Below are 21,261 nucleotides of genomic sequence, written 5' to 3'. Positions count from 1 at the left end.
AAAGACAGCAATCTCATCTAAAGACAGCAATCTCTTCGTGAATTCATCTTCTGTGACACATGAACACAAATCTTAGAAGCAGTTTTAGCAAACTATTCTCAGATGTTGTTCTGAAAGATGCATTTCTACTTTCTTGCAAAACTTTGACCCCTGGTCATGATCAGAATCCACTAAAACCGGGTGTTCTCATTGCAATTAATTCCAGCCATCTGCATATGCTACAACATCCTCATAAATAGGCATTAATTACATTCTTGATTAATTCCTCTGAAAAAGAAGATTACATATATATTACAGCCAAATAGCTTTAAATCAATTAGAATGAGACTAAAACACATAGAGTGAAGCATGGAAGATAGCCCCATCAAAAGCATAAGCAATGTTTAGTAAGAAACTAGTCATAACTTGAGTAACCTATTCTTAAAGTAAGATAGAGTTATGAAGCTCAAACAATGCCATAGTGGAAAAAAGATAGGAGAAAGAAAACAAGAAACCTGAGGAATTTCAGCAATATATTGCCTAGGATTAACCTGCTTCACTGACAATTGACAATTCTTCACACACCAAAAAAAGTAGCTTTTAAAGAAGCTTTTGCCTTTTGGTTTAATCTAGAAAGTAGCTCAACATACCAATTTATTAGTAAGCTTTGTATCTTAAATTAAGAAGCTCAACTAAGGATAAACAAACAAAACTTTGTAATTTGAAAATGATGCCAATGGGGTTTAACTACGCTTTCTTACTTGGCCTTTACGGATTATAGATCAGCAGAGTGCACTAGAATTTCAGAATATACTTATATGAACAAATATGAACAAAATTATGAACAGCAAACAGACATTTTATGAACAAAATTCACAAAGTACACAGCATTCAATATTATCAGTGCTTATGAACAAAATTATGAACAGCAAAGTGACTGTTTAACAAACTATGAGCAAAATTATGAGCAAAATGAGCATTCAATGTTCTCAATTTATCACAGTACTCACCGGCTGCGAGGAGGAAGGGCGTTGTTGGAGAGCGAAGGAGAGCGCTCGAACACAACGGCGACACAGAGAGAGAAGGAGAGCGCTCGAACAAAGGAGACGGCCAACGAGCTTCCAAACGACGGCGAGGGAGCTTCCAATCATGGCGACGCAGCTTCCTACAACGGCGACGGATCTTCTACGGTGGCGGTGGAGGCTGTGTCTGTGTAGGGGCTGCGGTGGCTGCGCCGCTGCGGGGATGTGAGGCTGTGGGGGTTGCGGGGAGCTGCGAGGACTGATGCGGGGGCTGCGTGGCTGCAGTGGCGGCAGAGACTGCGGTGGCTGCGGGCGGCGGGCTGCAGGGCGAAGAGTTCGAGGGATGAGGCGAAGAGGAGCGTGAATGGAGTGTGAATGGTGTTCGAATGGAGTGTGAATGGAGGGTGAAAAGGGTGGTTATAAAATTAGGGTTTTCAATATTTTCGACGGAAAATTTAAATTACAGACGGATTTTCCGTCTGTAATAATTAAATAAAACGCAGCATTTTGTCTATTTAATTACAGATGGATTTTCCGTCTGTAATCATTTCAAATCCGTCTGTAATTATTTTTTATGGAAAAAAAATTAATTTTTCCGACGGAATTATCGACGGATTCTCTTTTCCGTCTGTAATTTATGCTAATCCATTTTTTTTGTTTTCCGACAAAAAATCCCTCTGAAATTCCCTCTGTATTTCAGTGGGATAAAATCCGTCGGAAATATCCGTCTGTAATAACTAGTTTTCTAGTAGTGTCTAGTCTCTCAAGTGTCTATGGTCAATCGCTCTACTCTTCTCTAGTCATGCTTTCTAAAATTTTATTCTTCATCTAACCAATCAACAAATATTTAGTGTAAAAATGCAAACATCATGAGATCTTTTCAAGGTTGTAATGGGGCTAAGGTAAGGTTAGGGATATATGTATGGCCAAGTAAGCTATAGTATGAATCTTTGACTAACCTAAACTCTCACCTAACATACACACACTCTATATAATTCTAAAATCATGCCTAGCTACCCATAATCTCACTTTTTGTGTATTTCACATACTCATGTATCAAATTTTCTTTAATTTCACCACATATGCATTAATCTTTTATTAAACTTAGCATTGGGGTAATTTTATTCCCTATTTAGTTGTTTATTTATTTATTTATTTATTTATTTATTTATTTATTTATTTATTTATTTATTTATTATTATTATTATTATTATTATTATTATTATTATTATTATTATTATTATTATTATTATTATTATTATTATTATTATTATTATTATTATTATTATTATTATTATTATTATTATTATTATTATTATTATTATTATTATTATTATTATTATTATTATTATTATTATTATTATTATTATTATTATTATTATTATTATTATTATTATTATTATTATTATTATTATTATTATTATTATTATTATTATTATTATTATTATTATTATTATTATTATTATGAAAGTAAACATAACATTTCAATGCATATGGTTTTTCTGGTTTCACATGAGTAAGCACCCAAATTCCCAATATCTTATCAATAAAACTCAACACTTTCTCATCAACCCAAGTTCCCACAATTCTCCACACTTAGTTGACACACAATCTCTATCTTAAGCTAACCAAAGATTCAAATCAGGTAACTAACTGTTTTTCCACTTAAGGCTAGTGATGTGGTAATATAAAGAACAAATGGGGATTAAAAGGCTCAAAGTGACAAACAAGGGTGATTGAAATGGTAGGCTATTTGGGATAAGTGAGCTAATAACAAATGATGGCCTCAATCATATGCATGCATGTAAATACACTAAACAATGGACATATAGAATGGAGCAAAGCAAAGATTGCAATCATAGGGAAGAAAACACACAAGAATAAAATATTATGGTTAAATAATGTAACCATATAATTAAGCTCAAAAACTCACGGGTTGTGTGTTCTTAGCTCAAGACCATATTCCAACTATATATGTATCACGCATGTTTCAAAAAGTTTTAACTCAAATCAATGTGAGTCTTTAATTGCCTGTTCTAAGAAAAAGATACATTCCTTGAAAATTTCATCAATTGACCAATATTTATTATTATTATTATTATTATTATTATTATTATTATTATTATTATTATTATTATTATTATTATTATTATTATTATTATTATTATATACTAAATGAAATGTTGTGATTATGAAAAACTAAAAATTTCTAGTTTACTCCCTATTTTCAATCAAACCAATTTCTCATATGCAAAAGGGTAAACTAAGCTCAATAATCCATGTTTTTCCACATCACAACTAATAAACTAAAAATGCAATTCAAGCTAAATATCCAAGATATATACAAGCCCAAAGTGCAAAATACAACAAAGTAAAAATAAACAAGAGTATAATAAAATAGAAATGTGCAAGTACTAAAAGAGAAATAAAATAAAATAAAACAAAATACAAAATAAAACAAAATAGGACAAAAGTCTGAAATAGTTCACTAAACCAAAATCTGCCGGAGACGGCGACCTCCCCACACTTAAAGCGCAGCATCATCCTCGATGCTCTCAATCAAGCTGGGAGTGAAGGATCATCTCCTGTAACTCTGTCGTCGCCGGTCGAAGGATGTGCTGTTGGATGTGTCGGCTCGGGCTCTGTAGGTGGTGGCTGTGCAAGTGCCTGTGGCACTGCAGGCTGCTCAGGCTGAGGCTCCTCGTGCTGTGCCTGCTGCTGGTCCTCCTCCTGTGCCTCCTCCTCATCAGAGGGCTCCGAGGGTGTGTCAGGCTTAGAGGGGATGTCAGTGCACCCAGTAGTCACAATCAGCTTTAGATGGGCATATCGTCGCTTATTGTGACGCTCAGACTGCTCATAACGCCGCTGATTGCGGCGCTCCATCTTATCAAGATGCTCAAAGAGGCGGTGCACAAGGTGATAGACTGGCTGGGAAGCGGATGATGGTGTTGCGAAAGCAGGCGGTGCTGCAGGTGCTGAAGGTGCTGCTGAGGATGTGGCTGCATCAGTAGAAGTAGCAGAAGTGGAGAGTCTGTGGCCTAGAGGTCCGAACCGCTTGCCGTGCAGAATGACCTTCTTGCAGTCGGTAATCGATGACTTCTCATCCTCTAGGTCCCAAGGTACCTCAGCTCGACGAGCCAACTGGGTGATCAGATAAGGAAATGGCAGGGTGCCTCTGACATGAACTCGAGACATGTACTTTCTGATGAACCGTAGAAGGTATAGGTCATTTCCTTCCATAACGTACCAAATAAGGATGATCATGGCAGCCGGCACCTCTGACTCGTGAGTACTAGGCATAACATAATTATTCAGTATTTGCTGCCACAGCCTACTCTCATCATTGAGATAAATAATCTTGATACCCTTGGGAGTTACCTTTGACTTACCCAAAGCCCATGGAACAGCAGGATCAATGGCTATGGTACGCCTGACAACATCCCAATCAAAACTCATGAATCTAATAGACTCCTCAGCCTTCTAATAACCATTTGTATCATTTGATTTGGGCTGGAAGTGGAGGATATCCTCAATCGCCTCCTCTATGTCTAAGATCTGTTTGCCCCTAAGCTGCACAGCATCAAGGGTCGTCTTATAATAGTTACAATAGAACTCACGGACCCATGATGTGTTTACCTCTGTCAGATCCCGCTCCAAAAACATCCAATCTCTCTATTTGATTTATTCCACAATGTACTTCTTTAATTCGGTTGGTATTTTGAGCGTCCTTTCCAAGTAGAGGTGCCTTTTTTTTGCAAAGACTGGAAACTTGAGTTCACAGTAAAGATTTGCAAATTTAACTGGATCATTAGCCGGTACAATTTGATCAGCTTTTTCTTGCTCAGTGAAGTTCTTTTCATGCCAAGATTCATCCGATAGAACATCCGCTAGAGCAATGGAGGACTGTCCTCTTTTCCTCTTACCGGTGCTGGCCATAGCCTTGCCTTTTCCTTTCCTGTCAGACATCCTGAAAAATAGAATTTCCAGGATACAGATTATCAAATTAAAGTAGAAAAACAAAAATGCAAAGAATATGCAAGCATCACAAGCAGTAGACAGGCAAAAAAGGAATGAAAGCCAAAGCATGAAGTGAGTCATAAAGAGATAAACCTTGGACTGAAAGAAATGTAGGATTCAAAGAAGTCAATCAGAAATCACAATCCAAAATAATGCTTGTCTATTAAGAAATAACAATTAACATGCCTTGAAAGGGATTAAAAGAGTTAGTTTGAAAAAAAAGGTGAAAACGAAAGAGAAAAGTGAAAAAGTCAAGTCGGTTAAAAGTTAGAGAAGTAGGTTAGAATTAGTGGCATGGCAATGTAGTTCCTAACTAAAAGAAGTTCAAAAAGGTTAAGAACAAGCAAGCTCACATTCAAGCATATAATGCAGATTATTGATGATAAATCATGTAATGAAAGAAAGAAAATCATCAACAATGCAATTCAAATAAGAAGGGAACCAAAAGGAGTGGAAATGCTAACAGTTTTTAGAAAAATTGGGCAGCATTCTGACAGGAAAATGGGTGTTGCCGGAGTAAATAATCAGCAGCAAATCAACAATTCAGCTCGATTTCAAACAGAATCAGCAACTAAAATGTCATGTAAATAAAAAGGGGTATTTTTAAACATGAGCAGACCATTCAATCCATATAAACTCAAGGCAGATTATAAACCAAAACGGTAGCAAAACACTGAGTTAAGCAACAAGAAGCACGGTTGAGTTCGAACATGTAAGTGCGGGATTGAAATGGAAATTGAAATGGAGCAGTTGATGACTCAAAGTAAATTCCAGAAAAACAGCAACATGAACCTTTCAATAAGCTAGCAATTTCAATAAGCAAATGAATTTCAGTATATGTCAATTAGCATGAAGAACAAGGAAATTCATGTGACTTAGACCTCATTAGGCAGAATATAACAACTGGTTATTTCCAAAACTCAATCAATCAAATTTGATTTCCTATGAATTCATTAACAATTAAAAACACCAAACCAGCTGTAAATTCATAAGAATTAAACAAATGAGCCAGCAAGACAGCAATAAGCAATTAATGTATAACCAAACAAGCATATGCAGCATGCAAAGGATTACAGAATATCAACATTGTCATTACTACAACAGAAATAAGAAATTAGGTATCCCAAAGAGCAGCCAGTGGCATCAATGAATCAATGAAGCACAGGGTCAAATCATCAGTACAAACAGAGAAGAATTAACCATTTCAGACAGCAAGAACAGAGTAATTATCAGACCTAAATCTACTAACCACATCCTAACTACCTAACCACCTAAATCAACTAATAACATGCATTTCTAATCTAATTAAACCAAGCAGGAATTAAACAAAGCAAACAAAATTATCTAAACAGGATGATAAAGCAAGAAAAGGAATGCAGAGGAAGACAGGGGAACCTGGGTGGTGCAGTAATAGAATCGGAAAGGAAGGGGAGGGGGAGTGGTGGAAAGTACTGCCGGCCCAGAGGTGGCGGCGGCACAGCAGTGCAGTGGTATTGGCGGCGGTTCTTGGTGAAGGCGGGAAGAGAGAATAGAGAAGAAGAAGAAGAAGAAGAAGAAGAAAGGAAGGAGATAGAGGGGCGGTGAGCAGCGTCGGCGGCGGTTCGGGGTTGCCGGCGGTGGTTGCGGTGGGAGGGTGATGGTGGTGAGTAGTGTGTGTCAATGGAGGGAAAAGAGGGAGAGAAAGGGACGTTTAGGGGGAGAGGGGGTAGGGCTAAGCGAGTGAAAAGGGGGGCTTCGCGTGAGGGTTAATGAAATTTAAATCCACGCGTACGCGTGGATCACGCTTGAGCGTGGATGAGGCAAAAACGCATTGATGCGTACGCGTCATAGACGCAAACGCGTGAAGGGGAATAAATGAAGATGACGCGTACGCGTGAAGTACGCGTACGCGTCGGCCGAAATTGTGCTAAACGCATAAGTCCAGTGCCGTTTCCGCGCAACTTTCTGATCAGATTGAATGGGGCAAAATTTTCATGCGACGCGTGCGCGTCGTGCACGCCCACGCGTGGTGTGCTAAAAATGGAATTAACGCGTACGCGTCAGGGACGCATACGCGTGGCTCAAATTGTGCCTCTAGCACACCATCCGTACGATTACATCACAACTTTCGGTTCATTGGATGGGAGAACCAAATTTATATCGATGCCCACGTGTGGGTTGCCCCTCTTTTTTTATGCAGAATGCAGATGCTTATGCAGAAATTATGAATGACACTAATAAAAATAAAATAAAACTAGGAATAAAAGGGACGACCATACCATGGTGGGTTGTCTCCCACCTAGCACTTTTAGTTAAAGTCCTTAAGTTGGACATTTGGTGAGCTCTTTGTCATGGTGGCTTGTGCTTGAACTCATCCAGGAATCCCCACCAATGTTTGTACCTCCAATAGCCTCTGGGGTCCCAAACTAGGCGCATAAAGCCTTCAAGCAAGTTAAAGCAAGTGACAAGGCCCCAAGAGTGTTGATTGCTAGAATGAATTCCGGGGTCCCAAACCTTGCTTTTACACCCGTCTTCTTGTTGATCATTGTTTTTCCAACCAGGTGGCAAGCAATCTGAATTCTCACTAAGACATCCAAATAACTTTCTAGACCCATTCAATCGAGCTCTACCCCAATCCTTGCACTTCAACTTGGAGCATGCAACCGTAATGAACCTTGCCTGACAACTCCAATCACTACCCATCTCCCTCTTACTCTTGTAGCCACAAAGAGCTCTAAGTTGACCATCCGTCTCAAGTAAGCCATATTCAAGTGGGAAAGTAAAGGTTAAGGATAAGAATTTTACCCACTTGAATGTTGTATTGGATGGTAATGGCTTTGGGAGAGGTGTTTCCAATGGGCTTACAAGCTCGACTCCCTTGTGCTCTTCTTTGAATTCTTCCACCTCTTTGCAAACTTTTTCAATTTCAATCCTTTGTTAATCAATTTTATCTAACTCTTCTTCATCACTTAAATTATAAATGGGAGGATGAGAGAGATCTACCTCCGCATTGCTTTCTATCTCATCGGGAGAAGGTTCTTCAAGTTCAAAGGATTCACCACCAAGAAGGTTTACTGCATGATCTTCATCACCAAGGGAGCTCAACTCTTGCTTCATTCCTTCCAAGTCTTCATTCAACAATTATTTTGGAGGTTGTGCACTCTCCTCCTCAACATCAAATTCAAACGTCTTGGAAGGAAGCTCTATGACTTGACTTTCCCATGGAGGTTCAGCATCTTCTAAGTCTTCAACCACTTCCTCTTCTCTGATAATTTTGGCTTTCTTCACTTGCTCTAATACAAAATCGAACTCCTCCTTGATGTCTTCCTTCACTAATTCTTCAACTACTCCTTCATCTTCAAGGGTCTCTACTTCCACATTTTGGGCCTCCTCGTGCTTCTCTTGTTCCGTTCAATAGCATAATTGGGATCATGTTGCTCTTGGATTGATACATCCACACGGGATATAAGAGCTTGGAGAGTAGAGGTAAGACTAGTGAGAGTAGAGGTAAGTGTGGTTTGAAGCTCTATTTGCCCTTGGCGAATAACACTAAGGGTGTTGTCATCCAGTGGAGGTTGGGGTTGATAGGAGGGTTCATTATTTTAGAGAAAGGGTTCATAATAGGAGGGTGGTTCATCTTGATAAGGATATGGAGATGGTTCATTTTGATAGGGATATGGAGGTGGTGGTTCTTGGGAGTAATTGGGTTGGAATTGTGGTGGTTCTATATGGTTCATTTGGCTCATAAGGTGGTTGATATGGTGGGTATGTGTTAGGGTCATATGGAGGTGAATGGTGGAAAGGGACTTGTGAGTAGGGTTGAGGGCTATGTTGAGGAGGTGGTTAATAGGCATGTGGTGGTGGTTGTTGACACATACAAGAAGGACTACCACATCCATTAGATTGGTATACATTAGGATTGGAGTTATACCTATATGAGACCGGAGGAGGTTGTTGCCAAGAAGATTGTCTATAAGCTTGTGGCTCCTCCCAACCTTGATTGTTCCATCTTTTATGCATATCCTCATTGTAGCTTCTATTTCCTGCAACATAGTTTGAACTAAACTCATAGCCAAAGGGGTGAGGATTCATAGTAGCTAATAAAAATAAAAACTAATAAAAATAAGCAGCTAAGTCCTAAAACTAACAAAAAACCAACAAATAAGCAAAAATAAAAACAAATAATAAGGCACACGTTTGCAATTCCCCGACAACGGCGCCATTTTGATGAACGGATTTTTGCTAGTAAAGAATCACAATAAATTCTCGTTGCTAGCATAGTTTCTAAACCAACAAAAAATCCTTTCATACAAAAATTTGGTTGTCACAAGTAACAAACCCCTATAAAAATAATAACCGAAGTATTCAAACCTCGAATCGTCTCTCAAGGAATTGTAGGAAAGTGTAGTTATTATTGGTTACGGGAAAGTATCTTTTTGGGGTTTTGAATAAGGAACAAGAAAAGTAAATTGCAAGAATAAAACTAATAGCTAAGAAAGCTCGTGGCAATGTATGAAAATTAGAAGTCCTATCCTAGTTATCCTTATCAATTGTGATGAGAATTGTCCATTGCTCCCACTTAGTTAACCTCTAACTATGAAGGAAAGTCAAGTGCATAAATTAATTTGATTCCTTAAGTCCTAGTCAACTCCTAAGGAAAGACTAGCCTTAGAGGGATCCAAATCAACTAGCAACTTTCAATTATCAATCAACAAAGGAGTTTGATAACTCAAGAGTCTCCAATTACTCAACTAAAGCCAAGAATATAAAAATCTAACTTAAAACCCTCCCAAGCATTTTATCAAACACTTGGAAGGCACAACATAAAACATAGAAATTAATAAGAGATAATAAAACCTAAGCAACCAATTGTAAGCATCAATAACACAAATAGAAGAAAGCAATCATAAATATGAAATACCTCAAATTGCATTAAATAGAAAATCAAATCTAATAAGAGAATTCATAAACTAAATTGGCAACATAAAGTAAATTAACAAGAGAGGTTAAATAAACTAAGGAGCTAGAATAAATAAGAGTAGAAGAGAAACTAAATCAAAGTAGAGTAGGAATCTAAAATTGAAAATAGCTAGACCTAAGAATCCTAAAACCTAGAGAGAGGAGAGAGCCTCTCTCTCCAGAAAACTACCTCTAAAACCTAAAATTATCTGAATGAAAGGTTGTATGAATGAATTATTGTGATTCTCCCACTCTGCAGCTTCTATTCTGTGTTTTTCGGGCTTGGAACTGGGCCAAAAGGAGCCCAGAAATCGCCCCCAGCGCTTTCTGCAATTTTTGCACGTGGCGCATGTCACGCATACGCGTCATCCGTCGCTTGGGAAAAATCCTTGTCACGCGTATGCATCGCTCACCTTCTACGCCAGTCACGCATACGCATCGCTCACCTTCTACGCCAGTCACGTGTACGCGTCGCCCACGTGTACGCGTCGCTACCAGCTTCTCAAAACTTTATTTTCGCACGTTCCTTCCACTTTTGCATATTTCCTTTCCATCCTCTAACCCATTCCTGCCCTATAAAGTCTGAAAACACTTAACAAACAGATCACGACATCGAATGGTAATAAAGAGTAATTAAAATTGACAGTTTAAAGGCCTAGGAAATATGTTTTCAACTATATCACAAAATTAGGAAGGATTTGTAAAACCATGCAAATTATATGAATAAGTAAGCAAAGAATTGATAAAAACCACTCAAATTAGCACAAGATAAACCATAAAATAGTGGTTTATCATAACTCTACTTTAAGATTCTAAAATATTATTTTGGATTTTGTTATTGACAGGACTTCTAAGTCAGGAATTTTTTCTATGGGTTATGATGAGCATTAAAGGTATGCATCCATCAACCTGCACTTTTTTTTATATTAATTGCAAGATTAGGGGGTTCTTTATCTTGATACATACTGTGATTTGATAATTGACTCATTGAAATAGGAGAGATATGCATAAGTCATGACTTTGAGAAAAAATACTAAGCAAGAAAGATAGGATGGTTAATTATAAAATGTTTTCGCAAAACATGTACAACATTATATTTATTGTGTAAATTATTCTACACTTGAATATAATTGAAAGAACTAATAATCTTTCACAAAGAAACTTTATAGCTATAAGTGATTATGCCTTCAAACTTCAGTGATCACTGATCTGTACTTAATATAAACTTTCAAATTTTGATTCTTGAAAACATAATTTAACTATGATTCTGAGAATTGTTTTGCAAATTGTGGGATGTTACATTTAAAGAGAGGCGCAGCTCTTATTAGTGGATCATATAATGATAATATGATAATGTTGTGGTAGATGTTTCAATAATTTTGTGGATTATATAAGGATAATATGATAATGTTGTGGTAGATGTTTTAAATAGAGGCGCAGCTCTTATTCCCCTGATGCATGTTTCTTCCCTACTTTTTAATAATTTTCTCTAATCAAATACAGACAAAGATTGGTCTAATAATGTGTTTGTTTAATAAGTGAAGTTTCTATGGCTAATTGGCTATTTTCTCTTCTATCGGTTATATTACTATGATATATTTTGTCAGAGAGAGTGTCACATTGATATGCATTTCAATATATTGTGTACAATACTTAATAGGCCTTTAGCCAATCTAGTGTAGTAGAGTAGTATTGATATGGATTATAATATCCCCCTTCCCCTCTTCTTTTGTAACAAAATTTTCATGCTCTGAATTTGTTTTACTTACATCATTGAAACTATCTAAGATTCGAGATCTTTTAAAGCAATCACTGGTAAATCCTACTAGGAAGGATTTATACATTTCTTTATATGCCTCGTGGTGCCATTCTCCAATAGTAATTATAAGTCTTTGCTCATTATCTCAAGAAGGTATCTGTAACTTGGTTTTGATTATTAATTTTTAAGTCTTGTCCATGTACACAGAGACACACTAGTATAATGTTGTAATGTAATATTCTTGTTGTTAGGAGAATAAAATATATAATGTGTACAACTTTTTCTGTTATGTTAAATTAAGTATTGAGCATTATTTTCATCATTTAGAGTGATGGCAGTTAGATAATTTTGGTAATGAATATCAATATTTTAAAAAATGCTTCTCTTATCCACTGAAGCATCATACAATTTTGCAGCTTCTTGAACCTAGAAGACATATATGGTTGTTTAAAGCATTGTATGGTCTTCTAATGTTGCTTCCTCAGGTATAAACAACTTCATCTATTTCTTTCTATCACATCCTTGTTTTGAGTTGAGACAATGTTTAAGATATCATGCTTAAATTATTTTTACTCTCTTATTATTAAGCATGTTACTTGAATTGACCATCCTCTTCTAACATGTTTATTTCTTTTGCTAGCAGGAGGACATGATATGAAGAAAATATTTTCCATAGCAATATGAGATGGAATAGGTCTCATATATATATACTTTAGTTATCTAAATCTAATATTTTGATGTGTTCTGTACTTTTTGTAAATAGACTTTACCCGATATTATATGTAATGGATAAATTACACTGTATTTGATTTATGTTATTTGGACTAAAAATATATCTAGCTTATAATATAAATTTTATGATCTAGATTTCTTAAATTTCTCATTTTTAGACTTATTTTGTGATTATTATAAGTTTGGGATGCAATAAAGTAGACTATGATCACGGTTTTAAAATAGGGTGACCATAAATAAGCTATGGTCACAGTTTTAAGGAGGGATAACCATAAAGGCTATGGTCACGGCAAAAAATCGTGACCATAGATAAGGCTATGGTCACAGTTTTAAGGAGGGGTGACCATAAAGGCTATCTGTAACCATAGATAAAGCTATGGTTATAGTTTTAAGGTGGGGACCATAAAGGCTAAACTGTGACCATAGATAAGGCTATGGTCACGGTTTTAAGTGGGGTGACCATAGAGGTTATACGATTTTAAGGTGGGGTGACCATAGAGGCTATGGTCATGGTTTTAAGTAGAGTGACCATAGAAGCTAAACCGTGACCATAGATTAGGCTATGATCACGGTTTTAATAAAGGGGTGATCGTAGAGCAACCTATGGTCACGGTTTTTACGTGTGACCATATATTAACCTATAGTCACGGTAAAAAAAATGTGTCTTAAAGTGTCAAAATTTGAACACTACAACCGTGACCATAAAAACCGTGACCATAGATAAAAAAAAACCATGACCATAGGTCTATGGCCACGGCAAAATAGGCCACGGTGAAAAAACCATGACCATAGGTTAAAATCCATGACTATAGACCTGTGGTCACCCTTTTTACTAGCTACATAAATCTTTTCTTTTGGTAGTGAAACTAAGAAAATAGTGTAATAATGCGCCTAAATCTTTCAATGGGAATAAATGATTAAGATCTATAATCAATTGATTAATTTCTGAGGTGTTACTATATATGATGACTATGTCATCAACATATGCCAAAATAAAAATAGTAGATGAAGAACTAAATCTTGTAAATAAAGATGGATCAGTTCTAGTAGGATGAAAATCAAATTTAAATAAAGTATCTCGAGGCTTAATATACCAAGATCGAGAAACTTGTTTCAAGTCAAAGTTGGCTCTATTTAGCTTATAAACAAAAGAGGGATTAGATTATTCAAATTCTGGAGGTTGTGTCATAAAAACAGTTTCACTTAAGTCTCCATTTAAGAAGACAATATTGAAATCAAATTGCCTTAAGCATTATCCTTTAGATAGAGCAATTGTTAAAACAATTTTAATACCATGTGAAGTTTCTTGAAGAACAAGATATTGAAGAATAGAAAAGAACATATCAGAGTTTAACACTAAAAGGATAGAGGAAATGTTAGCTGAATTGAATTGATCTTTTGTGCATTATATATCGAGAGAATTAATTTTACATTTCATACTCAAACATATATTGGAGCTACAGAAGAGATATCAAGATATCAGTAAGATTATCTTGAATAATTAACGATTAACAAAAAACTACTCTTTTATTATGTAGTAAAAATTGTGTAATAAGAATACCAAAAATAGTTTAGTATATTACAGATTTGAATTGTGTAGTAAGAATACCAAAAACAATTTTGATGAAGGAGTAATTTGGATGGATAGTTTGAGAAAATTAATAGTTATATTATTATTGATGAATTAAGGAGAAAGTACAAAGACTAGTGGAATTTGATATGTTTGTTAGTTGATTATAATGAACTCTATAATGGCCTATTTATAAGCTCCTTAAGTTGATTCTAAACAATTTTAAGTCTTAAATATTTCTAGATATTAATTTGAATCACGCTAGGGAGTCAACGGGGTATCTATACAATTTGTACAATAAACTATTTATTTGGCCCAATTTAAGTTAAAATTGACAATAGACCCACTTTTTACCCTAGTGTAACAAAACCCTTCAGTTTCACTTTAATTGTAACCATCCAATCTTTATTTCAAATTTTACCCAATCCCTTCTTTGTGAACGATGGCACACCTCTCACCCCCTCCCTTGTGAGCTCCGATAACCATCCCACCGTAGCACCGCCGACTGACACCGCGTCTCCTTCATCACCTTTCAGCCCCCGATCCACCCCATTCTCAACCGAACATCCAGCCCTATCAGAGTATAGATTCCGCCGTAGTCAACCGGCCTCTCTTGCATGCGCGTTCCAGCCTGTGGAACACGCCTCTCCTCCCTCACGCTGGCCTTCTTCCCATGGCGGGTCTCCATCTCATCCGTTGGTGTCGCAGTTCAAGCCCTACCATCGTTGTTTCGGTCACGCGTTCTTGTGAGTGGCTCGGCCCTCTCTCGCACAGCAGGAACCATCCTTGTGGTTCTGTTCTGCCTCCATCTCATCCTTGAGGTTAACGGCGAACAGCTCGGCCTTGTTTGTTGCAACGGCACCATCTCCCACTGTTGATAAGGTTGGTTAATGAATATGCTTACCTGATGAATTTTATTTTGCTTGTAACTCAATGTTCATGCGTAGAATTTGTAGCTGGGTTTGATCAGGTTTTTTTCTAAATTAGAATACTATGGTAGGGATTTGAATTTTTTGGGAACGTATTGTTCAAGTTGATGCTCTTGATGGCTACATTGGTATTTTCTTTAGTGCAAAAAATTTTGTTCATGCTCGAATTAGTAAGGACAGTGGTCGTGATTTTCAAGCAATTGATTTGTGTTTGTTTTTATTTTTCTTGGCTTGTTTGAATCATGTAGATTTTGTTAGTTATGATTTTCTTGGGTAAGATTTTGTTTGAATCATGGTTAGGAATAGTTACTAATTGTAACGCTCTATGATCACTTTTAATTAATTTTGATTTTTTCTAATGCTTATCAAGTTAAGTGTATGTCATTTCTTATGGTAGTTTGTGATAATTCATCTAATAAGTTAACGTGCTTGTATTGCTTGTAGAAGTAAATGGCTTATGTTTATTTGATTTTATTAATATCATGGTTTTCATATGCTTGTATGTCACTATATGATTGTGTTGGTTTGCATTTTTTTTTACTTTCTTCATTCTCTCATGACTTAATAGTTCATATTTGTTTTGTTGTTCAGTGTTATTTCATCTATTTTTTTTTCTAAACAACAGATTTACAGATTGGTATTTGAGTCCCTTTGAAGCCTTTATTTAGTTCAATTATGTATTTTTGTATTATTACTTTCATTTGAGAACTTGGTAATTTTTTTATGAACCACATAATTTAAGTAGTTTTTAGGGTGTTTGTAGTGGCCTACAAGTGCTGATAGGCGACTACGACGCTTTGTGCGCTTGTGGTTATCTTGATGCGTCCATATTTGAGCTGATTTAATTAGTGTACACAAGACAAATGGTTACTTTAAAATGTATCTGAATGGTTGTTTTGATCTCAAGTGATCTTTTTTTTGTATTTTGTTGGATTTTTAGAAACATGGTTTTTCTATATACCTTTTAATAGCAATTGGGCATTTTTGTTTTTCTGCCATTTTAAAGCTCCAATTAAGCAAGTGTTTGTGTATGTCTTTCTTAGATTCTTTAATGAACTCATAATTTTGTCATGAATCACGTGAATTTAGGAGTCTTCTTGGTGTTTGTAGTGGACAACTAGTGTTGCTGGTCGATTGTGACACATTGTGCGCTTGTTGACATTGTGATGCGCCCCGAATTGAGCTGATCAGGTGATTTCGATTTTGGAAGACAAAGCTGAACCTGGACACCACAATATACCATGAAACAAGCATAAGGAAGTGACTTCACCATTCACAACACCCAGCACGAGAACACTGAGACAATGGATGGGAGGATTACCACATGTTAAAAATGTCTACAGGAGAAAGAAGTAGTATATTTAAGTTTATTTATTACAATAGAAATGCTTATTGAACTTATTTACTGGTTGGAGTCTTGAGGTTTTGTTTTTAGGAATTGATGAGGAGTAACATATGGTTGCTCATTCATTTTATAAACTTGGCCGAATGTGTTGGTAGAATATCTTTTAATGATGACTTGCTTACCAGGCATAAAAAATAACCATCCATTTTGTCTAAGAAAGTGACCATTCGATTCCATATTTAAATAACCATCCAATATATTATGTCTATATATAGGGATTTTATTTTTCCAATGCAAAATTCTTGTTGAACTAATTCACCAATTGGAGTCTTGATGTTTTGTTTATGATACTTGATGAGAACTAACATGTGGTTGCTCATTCATTTTATGCACTTGGCTGAATGTGTTGTTAGAATATCTTTCAATCATGACAGACTTACCAGGCATAAAAAATAACCATCTATTTTGTCTACGAAAGTAACCATCTAATTCCATATGAAACTGACCATCCAGTTTATTATATCTATATACAGGAATTTATTTTTCAATGCAAAATGCTTGTTGAGCTAATTCACCAGTTGGAGTATTGAGGTTTTGTTCATGAGACTTGATGAGGATAAACATGTGATTGCTCATTCATTTTCTGAACTTGGTTGAATGTGTTGGTAGAATATCTTTTAATCATGACATACTCACCAGGCGGCAAAAATAACCATCTATATTGTCTAAGAAAGTAAACATCTGAATCCATATTAAACTGACTAGCCAGTTTATTGTGTTTATGTACAGGGATTTTTTTTTCCAGTGCAAAATGCAAGTTGAGCTAATTCACCAGTTGGAGTCTTGAGCTTTTGTTTATAAGACTTGATGAGGACTAACATGTGGTTGCTCATTCATTTTATGAACCTGGCTGAATGTGTTGGTAGAATATATTTCAATCATGACATACTTACCAGGCAGAAAAAATAACCATCTATTATCAGTTGAAAACAAAATTTTAATTAATTCATGGATATAAATATTGCGAGTTATTGTTCATCTTGAATTTCCAAAAATTTGTGCTTCTGATTGTGAGCTGAAGAGTTGGCGCTATACATCCTCTTTGGGTTTAAATGTTCCAAATCTTCCTTAAATACCCAATGGTACCCACAACTATTCACTTCTACTACTTCTTCTGAATAACGAGTCAATGCAACTAATTTAATACCATCAAGATCAGATGCTCCTTCTTTTAAAACACAGACAAAATTATTAATGAAAACTTCCCTGGATAAAAACATTAGTAACATATGATCTAATTATTGGATGAAATCTTTCCTAAAATGAAGATGGCCTTTTCATCAAATCAAGCAAAAGAGTAATGGTATAACCCAAATATACATCCACTTTTCATATGAATGAACCATCCGTATACATAGTAAAATAAACATTCTCTTTAGTTAATAAGAAATAACAAACAAACCAAATACCTCCCGTGCACTATGTTTAAATGATTTAACTCAAATCCAACTTCAATTCAAGAAAAATTAAATTAAATCTAATCCAAACCACATAACAAAAGAAACCTGCAGAACATGTGCATGTAGAATCCAGCAAATTAAGCAAAAGACCAATGATATAACCCAAATAAACATCCAATTTTCATATGAAAGCACCATCCGTATACATCGTAAAATGAACATCCATTTTAATTGATAATAAACAACTAACAAATTAACCAAAATACCACTCGGGCACCATGATTAAATGGCTTAACAAAAATCCAACTTCAATTCAAGCAAAATTTAACTAAATCTAATCCAAACCACATAACAAAAGAAACATGTAGAGCATGTGCATGCAGAATACAACAAATCAAGCAAAAGACAATTATGTCAAGTCAGCAACAATTAAACTATAATGGATGCATACTACTGAAGCTAAGCCAATTATGTCAAATCAGTAACAATTAAACTAAGTCTACGCTAACTGTTTAATCAAAGTCCACATACAAGGTAAATTGAACATCATCCTTGTTGCTTCTATAACAACTAGCTCATTGACCAAAATATCGCCCGTGCACCTAATTTAAAATGACATAAATCAATCCCAGTTTCTATTCGAGCATGACTCAACTAAATGAAATCCGTAGCACGTAACAAAATAAGCATGCGGAGTATTTGAACGCCAAAGCCAGCAATTCAATTCAAATCAACAAATGCCATGCGGAGCTGTGCCTTTTCAAACATCCATTTATTAAAGGAACCAACCATCTCTATACACAGTGAAGTAAACATCCGTGTTCTTCCAAGCAAGTAACGTAATATTGCATCCCCTATATAAAGTATTGTAAAATAAGAACAAAGATCTATTGGTTCAATAAATGAAAATATCATCACAATCGGTATGCGTGCATACTCTCTGAGTTCTAGATTCACAAGCAATATCACTTCAACAAATACCGAACTGGGTTGTACTTTTTCTTTTATTTTTAAAAACACTCCCAAACTAACTCGAGAAACATGTAGAATTGAAAAACAAAAGAACCCCAGCAACTCATCAACATTAAACCCTTTTTTGAAAAAATGGTTTATAAGAAAGGAGGGAATCAACTAATTCAACCTATGAAAATACATCTCATTTAGATCACTATTAGGCCAAATTTAATTAGCTTCATTCAAGCACAACCAAAATAATTTTTAACCAATTATTTAATTAACTCACATACCACATATAAAATCAAGCAAATGACCAATTACGAAAATAAAAACAAACATCCATTCATCAACGAGAACGAACTATCTATAAACATTGCAAACTAAACAACCGTCTTATTCCCAACAAGTAAAGTAATTTTGCATCCATACATATTACCGGAATCCTAGGTTAACTAATCAAAACGGAGAAGCATATAGTAGTGAAAAAACTATACAAATTAGCAACAACCACATGATTTTTTCAATTGAGGGCAGCATTTCAAAAATAAAATATATTCTACAAGATAAAAAAAAATCCAATAATCCAACCAAATCACAGTATATCTTTTAACCAAAATAACTATTTCTTGAAGTCTAATACATTACATTAACATTAACAGCCACATGTTTGTTTCCAATTTAGTCCAGCAATTCAAAAATAAAAAATACTCCACAAGATGAAGAAAAATTCAATAATCCAACCGAATCACAGAACATCTTTTAATCAACGTAACTATTTCTTGAAGCCTATTACATTATATGAACATCCATTTAAAAATTAAAACCGTAGCTATCACTAACCTGTTGTAGTCAAATGAGGTTGCTAAGGAAGATGCGTGTTACTGTGTCAGCGCCGTTTGCTGCAGTTGGTGGTGACAGCGGTGTTCAGTTGCCTATGACGGGCGGCTTGCTTGGTGGTGGTGCTGCTGCTGGGTCTGTGGCAACCGTGGTGGGCAGCGGCACAACACGGACAGGAACGAGTGCGGGAGAAGGAAGACTGGCTGGAGACGCTCGGCGGCGATGTGTGCTGCTGATGAGGGAGTGGGCTCGCCGATGGTAGGGTTGGGTAGAGAAGAAGCGATGGCGCAGCGGCGTGACGGCATGTTACTACCCTTCACGCCCACTCCTCTGTTAATTGCAGTGGTTGTGGCAGTCGGATTGTTCGGAGTAGGGTGGCACGGCGTTGAGGGTTTGACCGAGAGGGAGTACTGATGCGTGAGCATCTTTCCTATCTTTTTCTAGTGAATTTGCATTTAATTTGTTGAGTTTAATCAAGAATTAATTATCTTTTAGCCACTATGGATGCTACGTTGAGTCTTGTATAATTCTATTTATTTTAGGTAGCATTCAGCTAGATTTGATGGAGTTTTTGTAGCACAAGAATTAAAGAAGATGACAGCGAGGAGCGACGCGCACGCGTACCTGATGCGTGCGCGTGATTTGGAGCTTTCTATGGTGACACGTGCGCGTACTTGATGCGTACGCGTGAAAAGCGAAGTTGCTTAGTGACGCGTGCGCGTACTTAACGCGTACACGTGACACACAAAGAAGACAATCGACGCGTACGCGTGACTGACGCGTACGCGTGACATGCGCCATGTGCAGAAAATGCTGGGGGTGATTTCTGTCCTTTTTTGACCCAGTTTTCAGCCCAGAAAATACAGATTAGAGGCTACAGAATGGAGGACTCAGGGGAACACTTCCCGTTACTTTCCAAGTTAAGCGTGGACCCTACGAAACAAGTGGTCCCCATCCATCAATTGAAGACTTGCTGATTATTTAATTAATTCTTATTTAAACTTAATGTTTATTTTAAAAATAAGAAAAGATATTATTTTAGTTTTAGAAATTAGATTTTAAATTTAATTAGGATTAGATATAAAAAGGAAAAGGAACTTCCCTTCTGGGAATCCCATTCCATTTCTACGAAAATATATTTTATCAGAATCCTTGTTTTCTCTCTGAACCATGAGCAACTAAACCCCCATTGTTAAGGTTAGGAGCTCTGTCTATTGTATGGATTGATACTATTATTTTTCTATTTTAATTCATGTATTGATTTATATTTCAAGAATTATTTTCGTTCTTTATTTTATGAATTTGGGTGGAACGGAAGTATGATCCTCTTTCTAATTGAGTTCTTGTATAACTTGGAAAAGCTCTTTACTTGAACAACAGCTTGAAAACATATTCTCCTAAATTTCTAGTTTATCTGAATTTAACGGGATACGTGACATATAATCCTCTTATATTTGGGTAATTAGGATTTTTGTGGCATATAACTAGAATTGAACTTCACCCTCTAATTGGAATTAATTGACCAAGGAATTGGCAGTTAATGAGAATTAGAAGAGACTAGGAAGGTCTAAGGAATGAGGGTCTAGTCACATATAGTTTGCCATGAATTGAATCTTGCATGATTAAAATAGTTAATAAGAAAAGTCAATCCGGAAAATAGATAACTCTAAAACCTTAACTGCCTTCTCCATATTTTATTCCCAACCTATTCACCTG

The sequence above is a fragment of the Arachis ipaensis genome, chromosome B2 (assembly GCF_059453495.1).
Source record: "Arachis ipaensis isolate K30076 ecotype BB chromosome B2, ASM5945349v1, whole genome shotgun sequence".
Taxonomy (NCBI): Eukaryota; Viridiplantae; Streptophyta; class Magnoliopsida; order Fabales; family Fabaceae; genus Arachis; species Arachis ipaensis.
This window is presented reverse-complemented; position numbering follows the sequence as displayed.